The 16,151-nt window shown below is 53.0% G+C and overlaps 1 protein-coding gene across 1 annotated transcript in view; it reads right to left on the minus strand.

Moving 5' to 3' along the window:
* Nucleotides 1-15,505, minus strand: part of Fam163b (family with sequence similarity 163 member B) — a 34,271-nt gene extending 18,766 nt beyond the window's left edge. The window contains exon 1 of the mRNA XM_045136069.1: nucleotides 15,267-15,505. The gene's annotated coding sequence lies outside the window, so the exon portion shown is untranslated. The remainder of the gene's footprint in view (nucleotides 1-15,266) is intronic.
* Nucleotides 15,506-16,151: the final 646 nt, after the last annotated feature.

Here is a 16,151-nt window from a genome sequence, read left to right on the forward strand (position 1 = left end):
CCTCTCTGGCATGTGGGAAGCCTCAGCATGGCCTGGCCATGGGCGGCCTTGTGGGAAGTCCTGGAATGTGGGATGTTAATGATGAATTCAAGGCTGTGGCATCCCAGAAGGGGGAGGGGAGGAGGGAGGCTGAGCACTGTCTATCTGCCTTGGCTCTCTGCCTGCTGTGTGCCCTGGGGAACCCCGGCCCCCACCAACCACGCAGGATGCTTCACTTTACCCATCTTCAACACTGGCATACTAACCATGCCAGTCTTCATAGTGCTGTGAGGAGAATGCCCACAATATGTTGTTTAAACCTTATCACCCTCCCTGGAGCTAGAGGCAGCAACCCCATTTTACAGGCTATGAACCGGGTTCCTGAACTAATGTCATTTGGGGTGGTGGTTTGATTCAGGTGCCTCCCATAAACTTAGGTGTTCTGGATGCTAGGTTCCCCACCTGATGGCAATTGGAAATTAACGCTTCCTGGAGGGAGTGTATCATTGGGGGCGGGCTTATGGGTGTTATGGCCAGTTTCCCCATGCCAGTGTTTGGCACACTCTCCTATTGCTATTGTCCACCTTATGTGGGCCAAGAGGTAATGTCCACTCTCTGCTCATGCCATTGTTTTCCCCTGCCATTATGGAGCTTCCCCTCAAGCCTGTAAGCCAAAATAAACTTCTTTTTTCCCAGAAGCTGCTCTTGGTTGGGGGATTTCTACCAGCAATGTGAACCTGACTGCAACAGTAAAGTGGTACCGAGGAGTGGGATTGCTGCTAGACACCTGATTGTATGGTTATGGCCTTTTGGAGCTTGTTTTCAAGAGGAATGTGGAAAGACTTGAAACTTTGGCCTAAGAGATGCCTTGCAGTGCTGTAAGTACAGCTTGATGGACTATTCTGGTAAGAGTTGAAAGCCCTGAATGCAGTAAGAACTATGGACTGTGAGGTTTGGCTTATGAAGGTGAGAAAGAGCTTTTCTTGGAACTGGCTAGCAGTTTATGTGAGAAGCTTGCTATTATGCCCATGTCCTGAGAACTTGTGCAGGGTTGCTTTGTGTAGAAATGAACTGGTGTGAGCAGAGGGATATGGCACAGAAAGAAATCTTTAAGCTGAAACTGCCATATTTTGCAGTATGAATGTTATTCTGTGCCATTATGGGTTTTGGGGAGGATATTTTTTGGTATTATGGCTCAGTTAAAAGATCTTGGGCACGGGCTGGAGAGATGGCTTAGCGGTTAAGCCCTTGCCTGTGAAGCCTAAGGACCCCGGTTCGAGGCTCGGTTCTCCAGGTCCCACGTTAGCCAGATGCACAGGGGGGCGCACGCGTCTGGAGTTCGTTTGCAGAGGCTGGAAGCCCTGGCGCGCCCATTCTCTCTCTCTCCCTCTATCTGTCTTTCTCTCTGTGTCTGTCGTTCTCAAATAAATAAATAAAAATTAAAAAAAAACTTAAAAAAAATAAATAAAAGATCTTGGGCTATGGGGAGGTATGAACATCATCGGAATTGATAAAAACTATGGAGACTTTTAAAGTTGGACTGGATGCATTGCATTTTACATCATGGATGGTTATGGGGCCTGGGGTGAAATGTGGGGGTTTGATTCAGGTGTTTCCCACAAACTTAGGTGTTCTGAATGCTAGGTTCCCCAGCTGATAGCAATTGGAAATTAACACAACCTGGAGGCAGTGTATTGCTGGGGGTGGGTTTATGGGTGTTATAGCCAGTTTCCCCATGCCCATGTTTGGCACACTCTCTTGTTGCTATTGTCCACCTTATGTTGGTCAGGGGATGATGTCCACCCTCTGCTCATGCCATCATTTTCCCCTGCCATCATGGAGCTTCCCCTCAAGCCTGTAAGCCAAAATAAACCACTTTTTCCCAGAAGCTGCTCTTGGTTGGGTGATTTCTACCAGCAATGCAAACCTGACTGCAACATTTGCCAAGGGCATGTGGCCAAGAAATAGCCTGGCTGGGGGTGGCTGTGTGACTTCCCTAGATATGCTTCTGCCCCCAGCATCTCCTAGGAATCCACCTCATTTCTCTAAACAAGGACACAGTCAACCACTGAAGGTTAGCACAGAGCCCCTGCCCTGGCGCAACATCCTATCCAGAACCTAGAAGTATGTTGGGGAAGCTGGGGAGGGGCAGATCCACATGGGGTGAGGGCTTTGGCTGGTCAGGGCACAGGGTCAGTGAGTCAGGCAGGCAGGCATTGAGAGGAAAGCCTGCTTCAGATGAGGCCAATGGTGGGTAGGAGCAGCATGGGCAGATAGCGTGAAGTCAATAAATGTTGCCATGGGGACCAGCCCTGTTAAGGGAACAGACCTCTCCCTGTAGCCTTGTGCAAAACCACACCTGTGCTGGGCTCGTTCCATGCCTTCTCTTCCAGGCATGTTCCAGTCAAACCTATGGGTTCCATCTCTTCCAGCACGGCCTGGATCTCTTGACGCCATGTCTGCCCAGGAGCCAGAAAGACAAAGGAGGGAACTTAGACGTTCTTCCTTCAGGACAGGGTGAACTTGCACTCTGATCCCTCACCTTTTGTTTTGCTTTGTAGCCCTGGCTGGCCTAGAACTCACTATGTAGCCCAGGTCGTCCTCAAACTCATGATCCTTCTGCCTTGGTCTCCCAAGTGTTGGGATGACAAGCATGTGCCACCATGCCCAGCAGAGACCTCATAGTAAGACAGGGCAATTGTGTGCTCTCCAGCCCACCTCTCTCCCTTCCGAAGCATCTATGGAGTGCCAGCTATGTGCTGAGCCCTGTGTTTGGAATCTGGGGAGAACCAGGTCAGGAGCCAGGAAGCATCATTGTTAGGTAGGCTCGACGCTCTTCTGGATCACACTACACGCACGGCTGTGATGTAGTGGTGCTGGTTGGCCTTGGTGGCACCCCACTCACCTCCCCTCTCTATTTCCCTGGAGAAGTCTGAGCTCTAGGCAGACCTATCTGTGCCCCAACCACTTTCCCCTGGCACCCAGCACAGGGTCACTGTAAGATGGTCTGAGTGGACATGTGACCACAGGGGCGCTCCAGCCCCAAGGAGTCTGTGGGGCCAGGGAGGCCCTTCTCAGCCATACGAATAGGTATTCCAGGTGGCAGTTCACTTTCTTGTTCTTGTTGGCTCCCTGGACCCGGCCTTTCTAGAACAGCTCCCTCAGTTTTCTCTGCAGCATTCCTTAGCTTACAGGATCTCCACCAACCTCCTCGAGGAGTCTCTGGGACACAGCTGTGAGTGCAGCACTCCTGGTCCCATGCCCAGACACCTATGGCCTTGGTCTCTCCATGGCCCATGGCCCTTTTGCCCCAGTTTGTATCTCAGTAGCCTCCAGGACCGCTTGAATGTATTTGGAAGCTTGCCACCTCCCAGGCACAACCCTAGATATGTTTTCTTGCCTCTGGGCCTTGGCTAGTGTCAGGAGGCTCTGACTCTCTCTAGTTCTGCCTCTTGAGATCCCAGCCATCCCTCGCAGGCTCCTCCAGCAAGCTTTCCCATCCCTATCCCTGAAGACAGTTCCCCCTCTCGGGTCCAGCAGCACTCTCCATGCATCACGCATTTGGCATTTACATGCTAGCCACAACTCAGCAGCAGACGTTCATTGGGCTCTCGTGCATCCCGAGCCTAGCTCTGGATCCCTACCTTGTGGCATTTTCACACATCCTTCGGGAAGAGGGGAAGGAACATGTGCATGATACCAGAGGGTAGAAGGAGGGAGACTGGAGGTTGCTAACAGGGGAAAGAGAGGTCTGCCAGGAGACTGAGTTCTGAAGGATGAGTGAGGGTGAGCTGGAAGAGAGCATCACACAGAGAAAATGGTAGCTGCAGGGGCCCAGGGGGTCGTACAGCTTAGAGGATTCGAGTGCCAGAAAAACACATTCTACTTGGTATGTGAGAACAGAAGGGCGAGGTCAGCAGAGCCCGGCCAGGGAGCGGCGAGGCCATGGCTGTGCCGCCTTTCATGGAGGAACCCTTGTCCTCGCCTCCCTCCACAGCAGATTGGCCCTCCTCCATGAAAAGCCCTTCAAAGGAGTCTGCCTCATGTCTTCATGGGTGTGGAGCTGCTGGGAGGTGGGTTTCTGGGCTGCTCATGTCCCCAAAAGCTACAGATCCCTGGACCACACTGAGAGGTCAAAGGGCCAGAACCTCAGCTACCAGCATAACTCTCTCCTGCCCTCCTCCCACAGTGACAGTCTTCTCAGTCTCCTTTGCTGTTGTCACCTCCTGCTAGGAAGAAAGACTCGTGAATTGAAGGTCACAAGTAGAAACTATCCAAAACGAAGCATAGGGAATTAAAAAATTAAGTAAATAGTCAACAGAGCCTTGGTGAGATGCGCGACATGACATGTAGCCTAGTGTGCATATCACTGGCCCTCAGGGGAAAAAAATGATCAGATGACTACTGGAAGATTTTCCAAATTAGATGATAGCTATAAATCTACAGATCCAAAGAGCTCAATAAGCCACAACTGGAAGAAATATGAAAGAAACAATAGCCAGGGGTATGATCATCAAATTTCTGAAAACTAGTGAGACAGGGAAAAATCTAAATAGCAGAAGGTTCACAATATACAGGGAGGAAGGCAAGAATGACAGCAGACTTCTCACTGGTGATAATGGAAACTGGGAGGTAGTAGAACAATGTCTGTGGGTTTTTTTTTTTTGTTTGTTTGTTTGTTTGTTTGTTTGTTTGTTTTGTGTGTGTGTGTGTGTATGTGTTTGTTTTTTAGGCACCAACCTGGAACATTTTATATGTGAAGGAAAAAAAAGGCTTTTCCAAAATGAAGGGCTACGTTAAGGGACTGGGATTAGCCTTAGTACTGTTTCGCCTCATAGGCTACAAGGTCCTAGAGAACAGGGCCACAGCTCAGCTCCATGCCAGGAAACAATGATCCAGCTGATCAGTCACTGGCAGAGTCTTACTTTCTCCCTGAGTTTGAGTTCCTGGCGATCTAACCTGGCTGGGGACAGGATCTAAGTGAGCCAGTCTGGGACTTCTTACTGGATGTCAAACCTCACAAAATCCCACCCTCCCAGTTCTCTAAGTGAGAGAGGCACTCTGCTCACTGGGAGCTGGGTGCATTGTGGCCTGTCCTGGGGGAGACCCAGCTGAGGGCAGCAGTTCTGCGGGGGTTCTCCTCTATGCTGAGGACCCCATCCCCTCGGACCTGGGTACTTAGAGACAGCGTGGAGGCATCGGGGCTGGGGTGCAAGGTGTGTGCTGGGCACAGTGACCCTGTCCTTGACTTCCACCATTTGTATGAGAGCAGAAGAGAATCTATGGTTTGTTTGGTTTTTTTTGGTAAAGAAATCAACAAACCATAAAAATTATATTTTAGCTATTTACAAGGTCATAGGCAGTTTCCATGGCTACACTGGTGCATGGGGTGCTGAGATGAGGAAAGTGGGGCTCTCTTTACCCCCACACGACCCTGAATGAGAGAAAGCGGGAAATAGAGGGAGAGAGCTGGTACCAGGACTGCGATTTCCACGGTTAGAGGAACAGCGTCATTTTCAATTCTCCAAAGTCCGTGATGAGTTTTCAGGCTAACATTCCCCAGACAGGACAACACTGACAGCCCCTGAGCCAGGGATCTTGGCCTTCTTTGCCAGGTGGGGCCCTGGAGAGAGGTGCTCAGGTCACTGGGAAATAGCAGAGGGGTGACATGAGTCTCAAGTCCTTTTAGGGTCATAGCTCTGGCTACTTAGGCTCAGACAGAGATGCGCTGAGATTCCTGTCATAGCAGAATGCCCAAGACAAGTGAGTTGAGAGGCCGGTCCCTGTTAAATCCCTGCTGGAGTTGGAAGCACTGCTCTGTGCCCAGATGCTTTCCTTCCTGTCCCTTTGAGTAGCTCTGGAATCCTTACTGTCTGCTCAGGGTCCCTGCCGCTGCCTCCCGTCTTGGCTGAGCTCACACCCTCTCCCACTCTCTGGACCTTCAGGACCTCGCCCGTGCTGAGCACTCTTTCCTTGCTCTTTCTCCCCATCTCCCTCGAACTACCACAGCCCTCAATGCCATCTCCAGCTCTTGCTCAGGTCTCAGCTTGGCCCAGGCCTCTGGGGGCTCACCTGCCCACTCGCCTACACATTCTCTGTGTACCCCTCCCAGCACAGAATCTATCCATCTTGTGCAAAGGGAACTTGCCTGAGCTACCACCCAAGCCCACCAGTAGCTAACACCTTCACAACGCCTGCCCTGTGGTAGCAGATAGGGCAAATCCTCCACCTTTCCAAGGCTCTTCTCCCTGCTTTATACACATTTAAGCTACCCCAAACCCTCCTGCCTCCCTGCCAGGCTGCCTTCTTCTCCCTCTTCCTCCCCTGTGACTCCCTCTTTACCCTCCTGTCCATATGTCAGCATGGTTGGGGCTGATCAGAGCCAGGTTAGGGGCCTCCTCACTCCTTTCCTACCTAGGCTGCCCCCAGTGTCTGCTGGGCCTAGGGAAGTAACACCAACATTAACTGGGCAAGAATGTACAGAGTGGGCCAACCCGTAAGATGAGTAGGTGGGACAACTATGCCCAGTCTATCTCCCAAGGTGGGGGAGTGGGAAAGAGACCAAGCAGGAACCTACTTTGTGCACCCGCCCCTATTGCTTCTCTGCGCTTCAGCAAGACTGGGACAGACCAGATCCTAGACATGAACTTTCAGCTCTGTAAGGTCCAGAGCATGGTCACAGTGGCCCAGTGGGCCACATGGGCCCAGCTCCTTCTAGGAGGTCTCTAAAATCCCAAACCTGGGAGGCTTGTCCTCCACTCCTCATGGACTCTGCAATATAGTTGGCAAGGTAGAGTCTCACCCTGATGATCTTGGCATTGACCATGTGACTTGGCCAATGGAGCAGGAGCAGAAGGACGCCAAGTCCTGGAGGATCCTGCATTCCTGGGATCAGGACGATGCGCCTCGGAAACAGCTGCTCGAAGAAGTAGAGCCCTGGAAGAGCCCCAAGCACCTGGCTCGTCCATTCCCAGTGAGTCCCTACAGGCCTGTGAGTAAGAAGAGCCCTGCTTGCTGCTCTTTGTTGCTGGACACTGGGGCCACCTGTTCCACAGTCGCCGGGCTGCTAGCTGATGAACACATACACTAGACATCAGCTCTGACACTCGGGCGGAAGCACAAACAACACTAAGTGCGATGTGTGTGTGGGGGGGATGGAGCAGCGGCCGTCTCGTTTCTGAGACAAGATACCCCATCAGAAGCTTCTCACAGAAGGAAAAGGTTTATTTCAGTCTTACAGTTTTGAGGGGACGTTTTGTCATGACAGGAAGGCATGGCAGAGCAGAGTCTGGGCATCCTATCTTGCCACAGCAACGGGCAGAAAGCAGCAAGACAGTGAACTGAACTAGCACTGGCAAGCTAGGCTAAGAAACCTCAAGGCCTGCCCCAGTGATGTACCTCCTCCGTCTTCCAATTCGTCATCAACTGGAAACCAAGCATGAGGCTTAGCCCAAAACACATGAGGCCATGGGAGACATTTTACACTCAAGCTGCTATGACCAATAAATGAGGGGCAACCAAGTGCCCAGCTGTCCCGTGTTACCCAACGGGCCAAACCCAACTCAGATCATGGCTCTTCGGAAAGAACCAAAGAAGCTTCCCTTCATCAGAGAACAAGAGAGTGCCATGCTAAGAAGTGGCAGAGTGGAAGCAGTCCTCCAGGTAGATGTAAGAATGTTCCAGAATCCTGGGCCATGTGCCTACAGAATGGGGAGCTGTATAGCATCTCCAAAATGACACTGCTCCCTCCTGCCCAACGGCTAAAAGGACACACATGTGGGTACACACGTGTCTCTCTGTGTGTTCATTGTTTTCTTGTAGTGCCAGGAATTGTACCCAGGGTCTCCTGATGCTAAGCACTCTCCTGCTGAGCCGCACCCCCTGTGTGCATGTATGTGTGTCTGTGTGTGTCATGTGTGCATCTGTGTTTTGTGTGTCTCTCTGTGTACATATGTGTATTTGCTCTCTCTGTGTATTTGTGTGAGCATGTCTGCGCACTAGATGGCTAATGCGAAGTGCTCCATCACCATGCCATCTGCCTGCCACGTCCCTCCAGCCTCACCCTCATGCTCCTTCGGTCAACCAGCAGTGGCAGGCCCACTGCCAGACCTCCCTGTGGGTGACTTTACCACCCTAAGCAGTTCTAAGCAATCAAGGCTCAGCAAAGCCCCTTCTTGGGGCATTTTCTATAGTAATTTTTCTTTTGACAAAAACATACAGCTCTGCTGGGCATGGTGGTACATGCCTATAAGCACTTGAGAAGCAGAGGCAGCAGGATTGCCACAAGTTTGAGGCCAGCCTGGACCACATAGGAAGACCCTGTCTCCTAAATAAATAAATAAAATTTAAAAGCCAGAAACAAAATAGGGCTCAGAGATTGCTAGGAGAGGGAAGGTGTGGAAGGATCCATTTTGCAGAGTAATGATCTCTAAACTGTGTAGTCAATCCAGAATGGCAGCATTAACCCCCAGGCACTGAGGGAACAAGGCTCCCCTACTTTAGAACCACCTGGCATACTGTGGCCAGCATGCTGACAGCAAGCCCTGTGTCTCCAGCCTTGACTACTTCCTGTACCAGTCCCTGTGATGCTGAAGGAGCCTAGATGCCAAAGACGTCTGGAGGGAAGTCCAGATGGCAGCAGATGTTGCTCTGGGTTCTAACAGTAATTGTTCCAGTTTTGGGGACCACATGGTGCCACCCACAGGCCACTGCACTACTCTGGGGACAGGGGGTTGGCCCTTGGGCTGCAGGAAAATGTCCACTGTGTCTTCATGTACCAGGTACATGCTGGCTGTTGGCCTTGGGGACTCCCAGGGCCAGCAGCTATCAGGCCTCAAGGGTTCCCAGTCTGACCAGAGATGGCACTGGAGGGAAGCAGGCCTCATCTAGCAGGCAGAGAAAAGCAGGAGGAAGGTTTGGCGAGCTCCAGAAACGAGAAGGAAGCCAGCACACAGAACACAGAGAAGAGTGGGGCAACCAGCAGAGGTTGGGCAATGGGCCTGTTCCACATTGGGCTCCACCAGGGGTTTCAGTTCCAGCTACGGCTGGGACCAGCTTTAAGCAAAGACCCTCTACCACACATGACAAAGACCCACTCAGCAGCCTCCAGCCCTGCTCCATGCCCAGGTTCTAGAATCTACCATCACGCTCCACTTATCATGCTCGATTTGCAGTTAAAAGGGCCTGAGATCTTCCCTGGTGATCAAAGGGGGAAATTAGGACTGTTTTTATGAGCTAGGAAACTGGGACACAGAGAGGTTTAGCAACTTGTCTATCTTCACCAGCCGGGAAGAGCCTGAGTCAGGTCGTAAATAACTGCAGAGCATGGCCGACTCTGCAGGACCCTGTTCCCCACCCTCCCTGCTTCTCTCTCCCTCTCTTGACCTTGCCCTCCCACCAACTCCTAATCAATGAACAGGATGCTCCCAGGAAGAAAGGACGACACAGCTCGATGCGGAGACAAGAGTGATTACTTAAGACACTGTGTCATAAAACAGCCCTTTTCTGAGACAGAGACCTGTTCGGTAATTAGGGATGTCTCGTGTGGGAAGCCCCACAGAGGTAAAACCATAGTTGAAGATACTTTAAATTTTGTAAGTGGGTTTGCACAGAGTGGGGGACGTAATGAGTGTTTTAACCAAACAAACTCCAGATGCTGGTAAACACTAGCAGTTTTGGAGTCGACCATGTGGCAGAGGCAGGCTTGCTAGAGAAACAGATGCAATCCCCTCCCCACCCCGCCCTGCTTCCTTCTATCCAGAATTGGGCCAAGCCCTCTGCAACAGAGGGGAGAAACATGGGACCAGTGCTGCTATGAGCCACTCTGGCCTGGGGGACCCCAGGCTGAACTCCCAGATAAAGGGGAGGCCCCAGCCCCGAGCAGGCATCTGCCTTTGAATTAGAAACGCGAACATCTTTATTTTGCTTTAGGAAAGTTCCCTAATGTACCAGTGAGACTGTGTTTGCCAACCCCAAGTGGAGAGATTTGGAAAATATGGTGTAAACACGACATTTCAAACACCACAAGGTGAGGCCCTTGACAAATGCTGCCGGGAGCTAATGATGCTCCCGGCTACCGCCGCCTCAGGCTTAGGACCCCCCTTCCCCTGAAGAGTTCTTCTGGGGCCTCCTGCGGCTCCTGGCACAGCTGAGCTGAAGCACGAGGAGACGCACTGGAGGTGTGGGAATCGTCCAGAGACTGGCAAGCTGGTTGGGGCAGAGCCACGGGAGCCTACAGTGAATCACCCTTGGCCAAATGACACCTGCTTCTGAGGATTTAAAAGCCACTGAGATGCCTAGGAAGGGACCCAGCTGGTGTCTTCACCCCGAGAGGGTGCAGAGAAAATGAAGGGGTGTTTCAGTAGGCCACTGATGACCAATCAACGTTCCCAGATGATATCTCCTGCCTCTAGCAAAGGCAACAATGTTTGGCCTCTTTGTGACACTCCCCTCACTTCTGACTCACCCTTCAGGGTTCAGCTCAAACTCTACCTCCTGGAAGCCTTCCTTGACTGCCCCAGCCTGGGGTGGCTTCCTCTGAACCAGGGGTGACTGCCTCCTTGCCCAGTGCTGCCATCCACACAGAACCATCTCACACTAAAATATAATCCCATTGGAATGTGCGTGCATCCCTCCCCAACCTGCCCCAGCCTGGGTCTGAGGCCTTCTGCATAGTGTTCCCCTGATGCTGTCAGGTCTATAAAAACCCAAACTTGTGGGCAGACGCCATGCTCTACAGATTTGGTCGGACGGATAGGTCGGGTTGGCTCTGGGGCTCTGTAGCACAGCGTGGGGCCTCATTATCAACAACAATAATAATAATTAAGGCAAGAGACAAAGGAGGAGCATACATGGACAAGGACAGTGAGGCCCAGTGTGGCTGCAGGCAAGTGTGTGGACCACTGTGAAAGACTTGAAAGTTTGTAGTTTGTAAAGCAGCAAGCCAAGAAAAGCTAGGTTGTTTAATTTTCCTTTTCCCTTTTAAAAAATTTATTTATTTATTTATTTATTTGCAAGAAAAGAGAGAGAGAGAGAGAGAGAGAGAGAGAGAGAGAGAGAGAGAGAGAAAGAAAATGGGTGCACCAGGGCCTTTTGCTACTACAAATGAACTCCAGATACATTTGCCACTTTGTCCATCTGGCTTTACATGGGTACTAAGGAATCAAACCTGGGCTGTCAGGCTTTGTAAGCAAGTGCATTTAACCCCTTAGCCAACTCCCCAACCCTGGCTTGATTTTAGTTTTCTGGCAAACATGCATTTATTTTAATAGAAATTAGTTAAACATGCACATGGCATAGAAGAGACAGAGTCACCTGTCACCGCTTGTTGTAAGCTGGCCAGGTTCCTATCATGATGGCCAGCATGTTTCTAGAATAGAGTGCAGTTACTGGGAGCTTGCTAACCTGGGGTTGGGGGGCTGGGGCGCTGTGCTCCCCACATTCCCTGTCATGCAGCATGCTTCCCAAGCAGGGCAGCTGGGAGTGCCTCGGGGCTCATCTCTGCCAGTGTGCTGCTCTGGGGAGCCTAGGTGGGAAAAACCAAGCCGCAAGGGGTGATGGCTCTGCCAGTATATGCCAGGGAGCTAATGCCATCCCAGGATGGGCTTTGTTTGCTTGTCAGGGCCGTCCAAGGCTGGGCTGTCCAGAGGCCACCTTCTGGCTGCCCAGGAAGGAAGTAAGCCCAGGAAGGCTTCCCAGGGTGCACTTGGCCTAGAAGATAGACTAGCAAGTGTGTGGATTATCCATTTGATCAGCTGGCATCTCATATAACATGGGTAGAATGATTGTCACTTTATGCATAAGGAACCTGGGACCCAGAAAGGCTGAATAACTCCAGTAGGGACACACAGCCCGCACACAAGCAGATCAGGGCTAAAGGCTGTGTTCTTTGTCACTCCACCACCCTGCCACCCTCAGTAGCTCCAGAAGATGACAGAGATGGCCACAGTCCTAGCAGCCCAGCTCATTCCTGGGCCACTGCCCAGGTTGCTGTACAGTCCCACACCCTCACTGGACCCAGCACTGGAGAAGCAGGACACACATACAGGCGAATAGCCAGAGCCTCTCCCTCCAGGTCAACTGGGGAGCACATAGCGGACAGGTAAATAACACCCTGCCAGGGTGCAATACACAGTTGGGCCTGACATGGGTGCTGAAGTTTCCACCAAGCCCACTGAGGCTGCCTCACCCCATACACACACAGCTTCTCCCTGTCTCTACCAAGGTCCCGGTTAACCAGCCTGGGCTCCATTGAAAGATGCTTTTCAGAAGTGATGTTTGTTCAGTCCTGGGCCACCCCCCCCCCCCACACACACCACCCTAGCATACCCCAGCACCTCACCATGCTGGCATCTGCCCACTGCCCACCATCCCAGTCCAGATGTGTAGGGTAGCCTCCACTGATGTCTCTGCCCCATATGTTCTCTCTCCACTCTCCCTCTGCCTTGTAGCCCAGAGCAATCTTTGAGACCATTGCCCTCCAGTATTTGGACTTTTGTATAAGGTCCCCACATAGAAGAGGACCTGACATTCTCCTTGCACATCTCCACTACTCCCCTGCAAGACCCCAGGGCGGTCAGGGCATAGTCCGCATGTCATAGACCAGGAATGTCACCAGGAAGCCACAAGCTTCAGCTCTGTACCCCAGTGTTCCCCTGAATTCTGTGCTCTGGCCTCAGCCCACCTGTGCCCCGGGGGGCAACAGAGATCATCCCTTCCCAGGCCTTCCAGGGCAGCTCTGAGCAAGGGGAACTGGGCAGAGACACAGGCTAGAGTGGCTTCAACAACCGGAGCCTGTGCAAGGACCTCATTCCTAGGGGAAACAAAAAGCACCTCTGGTTTATAGCCTCTTCCTCAGAGGGGAAAGAGGGGAGCCGGCAGGCAGCAGGGCGCTCACCTGCACGAAGCTCTTCTGAAGCAAACCAAGAGCCGCCGACCCCACTGGAAAAGCCAGAGAGGCCACGAGGCCTGCCAAAGCCCCCTCTCTGGTCCCCTGTGCCTCGTGAGGGTCCGGTAGCTTCGGCTTGAGAACACACCTGCACAGATGCTGCCAGGCACCCACAGGAAGGCAAAGTCACCCCTACTTGTGCAGATGAGGACAGTGAGTGATCCCCCCAAGACCTGAGAACAGAACCCACCAGCACTCTACCTCAGTCAGCCACATTCTGGAAGCCTCCATCAGGGACTGTGGGGTGTGGAGTGGGCTGTGGGAGGGACAGAGGAGCAGGAGCTGAGTGGCCAGCTTGGGCAGTCTGCCACTGTCTCTCCTCATGCCCCAAGAGTTTTGAGCCCAATATCATTGACTGAGATGTGACAAATCTCCCCTCTGGGCACAGTCATGAGTCCCCGCTGGAAGACTGGAGGCCACATTGCAGGTGTGGGTCCCCAGGCTGTGAAGCCTCGCCCAGAGCCTGCACTAGCCCCAACACTTAGATAGAACCCCAAATGTGAAAAAGTGGAGTGACCACCTAGGTGAGGGGTGGAGTTGGCAGGAACAGTGGTTTGAACTTGATCTCAAAACCTTTCTGCACTCCTTCAGAAGCAGGGCAACAAAGGAAGGGCTGAGGCTTACCCAACCCATGGAGTTTAGGGGAACAGAGCTTTAGGAGCCCCCTGGGGCCATGAGATGATCTGATCCTCCCATCTGTTCACAGATAGGAAACTGAGGTCTGGAAGGGGAGTGTGGCCAGTTTTGGTGGCACCCATGGGGAGGAAACTGCTGAAGAGGCAGAGGCAGGAAGAATTATGAAGGGAAAGTGACTGGTCCAAGGTCACTCAAGACAGTGGACAGAGCTGAGCCCACCTTCTTCCCAAGGGCTCTTGTCCATGCTGGCATAGCAGTGGAAATTTGGGGGTCTGAAGAGCCTCCCACATGCTGGAGGGAGGGAGGAAAAGCCATGGCGCTTCCTGTACCCCTGTGCCCTATGGCAGTGGCTTGCCCAGAGCCAGTGATGCTCCCCAGCTTTCCAACCCTTCCTGGTGGGCATTCCAGGTGCCTGCCATGGGAATGTGACTTCTCCCCAGATCCCAGGAGGACACACAGGAACTTGGGTGACGGAGACCAAGACCTGGCCACAGAGACCATTGTATCTGTCTCTTCCACAGCACTGACAGATATACCACCTCATGCAGGGGAGGGACTGAGCCCCTGGCCTCGGGGGGGTGGGGGAGTGGGTGGGAGGGATTTCTCCCTGGCAGGCAAAGTGCAAAGCTGCTGGCACTCAGCAAGTCTGTAGCAGGGGTCAGGCCAGCCTCCCACAGCTTGGAGGTATCAGGTGAGTAGAGCTTGGGCATCGGCTCTGTTAGGAAGGGAAAGATGGGGGGGTCTGCTCTCCCACTGGTCTGGACTTTTTGTGGGTAGGGGGGATGGGGTAGATGGAAGTTTTCATTATCCCCGGAAGCTTGCCAAGAGCTGGCTTGGCATGGGGAGAAGGGACTTCAAGGGGAAGGCTAGCCTTGTCCCTCTGACCTCCTGAGCTCTAGTTTCCTGGGAAGGGGCAAGGAGCATGCTGGGATTCAGGTCTCTGAGACTCTTTTATCCTAGAGAAGGTGCGTAAAACTTGACCCTCAAGTTTCTTGCCTCAGAGTCACAAAACGTAACATAACATAACATAACTGAGAAAGCGGAGCTGGGAGGGTGGACATGAACCTGTGCTTACAGATTGTAATTTCTGGCTGGTAAAACACAACAGCCAGTTTGCTATGTCCCTTACATCCTCACTCTTTAAGACGAACAGACAAGGTGGACAAAAGATGGTGATCTGGGGTGAGAGATTAAACTTCCCTGAGCCTCAGTTTTCTCATCTGTCAAATGGAGACCTATGACCCCCTTTTTTAATGGGGATTTGTAGACAAGATGCGATGTCAGCCCGGGTCAAGCACACTGAGTGGAGCTGGAGGAAGGAAAGTCGGCGCTTACAACAGAACCATCTCAGTTTCAGGTAGCAGAGCAGTGATGAGACCAGGTTTTCAGTCTTCCCACAAACTTTCCCTCTCCAAACCCCTGCCCCCCACCCAGGCCACCTTTGGGGAGAAATGAAGACTCTCTTCCAACAGTGGGTCTCCCACCTCTCCCATGAGACCCTGTTGCCCATCTCAGATCACTTAGCAGGAGGATCATGATGGGATGGGTCACACAAGACAGGCACCTGTGTTAGCACAGGAGACCTGATGCAGGTGGCCAGGGCAGGCTGCAGTAGATACTCCAGACAGATGGACACAGATCTCAGGCTTCCCAGCCTGCGTCGCTTGCCCCCACACCGTGACCCACACGTCCGCTTGGCCCTTACCTTGAACCATGGGAACCACGCTGCCCCGGCTGGCGGAGGACTTAGGCGCACGTGACGGGGCAGGAGTCCCTCCGTCCCGGGCACAGCTAATAGCCGCTGCTACAGCCCAGGCCACAGTGGCGCTTGCGGGGGGGCCAGGCTGGTAAGGAGAGCGCCGTGAAGCCCCAGGAGGCCCCCCCGGGGAGACGACTGCGTGGCCAGGCGGGAGCCCCTGCCAGCTGCGCGCTGCGGCCGTGGCTCCGGACGCCCGGCTGCCTCCCTGCGTGTGGCACGCGCGCGGCTCTAGCCCAGTCCCGGGCACGGGGCGCGCGCTGGCGGGGAGAGCGCGCGCCAGAGCCCGGTGGGGAGCGCGCTCCGCAGCCCCGCGCGCGCCGTCGGCGGGGGCTGCCGGGAGCGGCCCGGGGAACTGTCCCTGGTGCTGACGGCTCGTCCGAGGTCTCCCGGGTGGCAGGCCCACCCGCCGGAGAAGGGGCGTCCTCCGCTCTCCTCCAGACTGTTTCTGTTTTGGCATTTGGTCTCCCGCCGCTTTGGGATTCGCCGGTGGACAGCGCAGTTTTGGTGCAAGTCCCTGGATCTCTTTGAGTGTGTGGGTGTTTTTGTTTTGGGGAGGGGTGACAACAGCCATGCTGGTTTGAGAATGAAAGTCAAAGACATCCAGATGCGTAGCACATTTAAGTAGTTAATAAATGCACAGCCTTGCTATTAATTGATTCCATTGTCCGAGTTTGACTTCTTACAGAGCAAAATGGAGAGGAGAACAGTATGGACTTTGCACTGGGCTGTTGGGTGTTTGAGGCCTGCAGCCACCTCTGTGTCTCTCTGGTGTCCAACAGGCGAGAGAGGCAGAGTTCTTCCATCCAACTCCCAAGAGCAATGCTAGGCCAG

The sequence above is a fragment of the Jaculus jaculus genome, chromosome 1 (genome assembly GCF_020740685.1).
Source record: "Jaculus jaculus isolate mJacJac1 chromosome 1, mJacJac1.mat.Y.cur, whole genome shotgun sequence".
Lineage (NCBI taxonomy): Eukaryota > Metazoa > Chordata > Mammalia > Rodentia > Dipodidae > Jaculus > Jaculus jaculus.